Consider the following 4,706-nt stretch of genomic DNA (forward strand, 5'->3'; position numbering starts at 1 on the left):
CAGCAGCAAGCTGGTAATGCAGCTGTGACAGGGACATCGAGCATGGGCATAGAGATGTGAAATGTGTGGTACAGGTGTCCCTGACTGAGGTGTTTGGCTGGACTTGTGAAACTGCAGAGGGGCACCTATTGAGAGGGAAGGTGTCTGAGGCTCCCTGCTGCTGCTGGCACACAGTGACCCTCTGTACAGCAGGGCCCAGAGCTGCCAAGGCTTCCCAGCAGCTGGAACTCTGGCACACCTTGGCCCAGCTGGACAGCTGTTCCTTGTTATAGCTGATAAAACAATATTGTCTTTCACAGATTAGGTTTTTGCATCACAAGCATTTTGATATAGTACAACTTATACTTACTTTTAAAAGCTTTTTCTGTACCATCAGTTTATGTATTCACTGTATAGTTCATATGAATAGTAGTGTCAAAATATATTATATTTTAGGCCTTAGCAAAATATTAAAATAGAGACTAAAATACTTCTATGTAACTAACTCAGAGAATGGTGTAAAGCAATTATTCTGTTTCTTACATCTGCAGACTGGCCTCTCCAAGTGATAACAGTGACAAGAAACAGAGCATAAGCATCTGGGAAGGATTTATTATCTCTATTGGCACTATGAGGCAGTGTGATCCAATAGGATAAAACTACAGGAAGAAATAAAATATATGGACCTAATTTACAGAATGTCCTGCAGACAAGTCAGAGGTTTAAACCAAACAAGAGAGTTCCTAGAACATCAAAAACTTAAAGGAATATTTGAAAAATATGTAAGATAATGAATATGCATGTAACCACAGCAATGTAACCATATGTAATAAGATTTTAAGCTACCTCAGTGCTCTTCGTTTGCCAAAAGCACCCAAGCTCTGGATTAATTCTTTGTCCTTCTTTTATCTCTTATTAAACTTAAAACTTGTAAAGCGTGGACTCTGGTTTTCACACCCTCAAGGCCCCAGTGAGCAGGGGATGGCTCTGGGCAGGGTCCCTGGCCAGGAGCGGGCCACAGAGCATGTCTGCCTTTCAAGGCCAATTGCGTCTCCCACTCTTTCTCCTGCCCACCTTGCTTTGCCTCAGCCTGCTGCTCCTGGGGCTGCTCTTGGCCACGATTAATTATTAGTGATTATTCTGTCAGGAAAGAGACACTGAGTAGTTGCCTCCAGCATGTGCCATGATCTTCACACTGTGATTGACTGGGACAGTCAATCCGTATCTCAGTGCCAGTCTAGACGGGAGCACAGATCAGAAGTGTTTTCTTGGTGTGCTGGGCTCCCCATCCTGTTTAGGGAACGAGGCACTGCAAGGAGGTCCTCAGTGGCAGAGAAGCCACTGCCTGAGATGTCACCCCGGGTGCCTCCATAGGCTCAGGGAGCGGCTGTGGCTGTAAATGTGTTTGTCTGCAGCGCAGGGCCAGGGCTTAGTGAGGCCCTTGTTGTGCCTCGGGCACTGCTCGGCAGCCCCATCGGAGCCTGGGTCTCAGCCCTTCCCTGTCAGGGCTGACCTGGCCCGGCCCAGCCACAGGGTGGGGCCTGACAAGGGCACGGCGAGTCCAGAGGCCCGGCCCGGCCTTGGTCCCCAAGGGATGGGCTCCGTCTGCCTGCACAGCCCCCAGGCGAGGCCCGAGGCTTTGCAGGAAGATTCCTACCAGCTTTGCACAACTTCGACCGAGGGTGTCCCTTTGCTGTGCTGAGAAGGCCAACAAACCCCTCTAGTTTAACCCCACTGCACACCTCATGAGGGACCACTGCAAATCATAGGAGAGACCATATTCCTTTGTGCCTCATGAGGGATCTCTGCAAACCTTTGTAGAGACCCCAAAATATCCCTTGTTCCTCACAGGAAATCCGTGCACACCATTTCAGAGACCCCAAAACAATCATGTGTGCCTCACAAAAGCATCCGGGCCCCTGCCCCACTTTAGGAAGGACTCAGCTCCTCTCCAGGCCTTGATGTCAAGCACTAAACCGCCACATAAATCACGAGGAACTCCCGTCCCCTGCCAGTTCTACAGAGGTCTCCAGTCACCTGTAGCCATAGGAGTGACCCCAATTCCCTTAAGAACTTCAAGAGGAAACCCCAGCCACATGCACCACTTACAAAAGACCCAAACCCCTGCACGTCTTACTGGAATACACAACACCCTGCCTGTGCGCCTCATGATGGACCCCAATCATCTGGCAGCCTTACAGGGGTCCCCCACTACCTGCATGCCACAGAAAAGCCAACTGTGCCATTAACTTTAGCCAGCAGCATGTTGCATGACAGAAATCTGTCCAATGCCTTTCTGGGAATTGGGAACACGTGTTGTGATGCTGGCTTCATCTGGAGGAGTAATGGGCAGTGTGAGCCTGTGCAGTGCTCCACTGCTGAGCTGGCTGTTGGAGTCAGGGGCACAGAGTATGTGCCATTTTCTATGATAGATGGCTCTTAAAACCATGAAAGCACTGAATTTCACATAATGCCATGGAGACAACTGTTAAAGTTAAATAGAAAAACTAGGAGTGTGTGTTAGAGAATTTTATTAAGTCACTCGGTGAAAAAGTTAGAGTTTAAAGTTTAAGCTCTTTTAAAAAGAAAAAGACAAGATGGAGGGTTTAGGGTGTTGTCTCTTCTTTATTCTTCTTCCTTCTTCATCTTCTTTTCCTACAGGTTTTTCGGTAGTAATACATGGTTGGATAAAAAGTGCCGCAGTGCAGCACACAGGTATCAGGTCATTGAGTCATTAAATAGAGAAATAATTTACTTGACATTTGTTAATTGGATAAATACACATATAAAAAACCTTGAAGAAGTTGTTAGCCATTTTGCACCTTTCAATCTTAGTGCATGTATGACCTCGTACCCTGTATACATGTAATATAGATGAGAGAAGAAGAAAAAACCAAGTATGAACAGGAAAAAACTGCCTCTCTCTCATCAATCACAGCCCATAGGAAGAAGGACCCAGCCACCACTGTTACATACCAACAGCTGGCAGCACAGTGCATACGGCCAGGACGTTCTCTGTTTCCCCCAGAGCTGGGGCCTGCAGGCACCTTGCTGCCCCTTGGCACAGGCTGTGCCCCCCAATAGAGCCCAGAAGGCCGGGAGCAGAGCCCAGGGGACAGCACAGCTGCTTGGGCAGTGGCTCCTTCCAGGGACTCAGGCCAAAGCCATCCCTGAGCAGCCACAGCCACCCCTGACCCTCCCTGCTCTGGGACAGCTCCCCCAGCCCAAGGGGACAAAGCCAGGCCCTGTCAGGACACACTGGAGCCCTGGCCTCCCCCTTTGCCTATTCCCCACCATGAGCAACCCTTTGCAGTTGGTGCCAGGTTTCGGGATGTGTCTCCCATGGAGGGAGCCCAGCAGGACTGCTCAGTAGCCAAGTGTCCTGAGCCTGCTGGGGATAATTCCTCTGGGCTGTGCCGGTTTTGTCCCGGTGGTGTAACAGAAAGCATTAAGAATTAAATGCAGTTTTATTTTTTATTGCAGAAATGTGACAATATTTTACGCTTATCAGATTAGTAAAACACCACTGAAAATTCCTAAATTACCATGGAAATAGGGAAGAAATATTTGTGGATTTCTTTCTACAAAAAAAACAAATTCTAAATACTTCTAAAAATTTCTGATTTTCAAAATGAAAAAGAAAGGTAGCACGGTGTCTCAGGAGCCATGCACCTGGCTGCTGCCTGCCCAGCCTGGGCTGTGCCCAGCCAAGCAGCTCTGCCACTGCAGGTAGTACCAGCCAGATACCAGAGCTGAAGCCCAAAGGTGCTGCTGGACTCAAGCCCTGCCTTGGCAGGAGGGCCCTGCCGTCCGTCCTGTCTGGAGAGCAGGGCCAAACCCTTTGTGGACAGAGGCTCCTGTTCTGTGTGTTGGCGGCACCATGGGCATAGCAATAAGTTGATAATGCAGCTGTGGCAGGGACAATGGACACGTGCATAAGGATGCAGGATGACAGGGGCAGGTCTCCCAGACTGACGTGTTTGGCCTTTCTTGTGAAGCTGCAGAGGGGCACCTATTGAGAGAGAGGGTGGCTGAGGCCCCCAGCTACAGCTGGCACACAGGGCCCCTCCTGCACAGCGGGAGATTCTCACTGTGCTCAAAGTTCCCCTCTGAAGTCTAAGAGGGCAGCTTGTCAGAAGTCCCGAAAAGTATCTGGGAAAAGGTCTTAGGTTAGTTGTTGAGACTAGGTACAAATCTCCAGTGGGAAAAGAGCCTCTCCAGTAGACTGGGTGTTTTGGGGTGTCTTAGTTCTTCCTAGAGTAAAGATTACCAATTGAATGCAATTTCAGTTTTTATTCTAGATGTGTAAAAATGTTCCAAGTTTTTCTGAATTCTAAAACTACCTTGAAAAATCCTGAACTACTATGGAAATGGGGAAGAAATGTTTGTAGATTCATTCCAACAAAAATATTTCTAAAAATTTCAAATTTCTAAAAATGAAAAGCAAAGACAAAACGGGGTCGTCTTTTCAGAATTCTAAAACTCCTTTGAAAAATTCTAAACGACAATGGAAATTGGGAAAAAACATTTAGAGATTACTTTCTACCAATATTAATTCTAAAGGGTTCTAAAAATTTCTCATTTCTCAAAATGAAAAACAAAGATAGCATGCTGCCCCACGCCCGGCTGCTGCCTGCCTGCCCAGCCAAGGCAGTGATCAGCCAAACAGCTGCGCCAGTGCTGATGGTACCAGCCAGACCCCAGAGCAGAAGCCCAAAGGTGTTGTT

The 4,706-nt window shown here is 47.9% G+C and overlaps 1 protein-coding gene across 2 annotated transcripts in view; it reads left to right on the forward strand.

Annotated features, from left to right (window-relative positions):
- The window catches only part of HDAC11 (histone deacetylase 11), a 37,303-nt gene extending 36,389 nt beyond the window's left edge, over window positions 1-914 (forward strand). For both annotated transcript variants that reach the window (XM_033517445.1, XM_015640762.3), the window contains exon 11: window positions 531-914. The gene's annotated coding sequence lies outside the window, so the exon portion shown is untranslated. The remainder of the gene's footprint in view (window positions 1-530) is intronic.
- Window positions 915-4,706: the final 3,792 nt, after the last annotated feature.

This window comes from Parus major, chromosome 12 (genome assembly GCF_001522545.3).
Source record: "Parus major isolate Abel chromosome 12, Parus_major1.1, whole genome shotgun sequence".
Lineage (NCBI taxonomy): Eukaryota > Metazoa > Chordata > Aves > Passeriformes > Paridae > Parus > Parus major.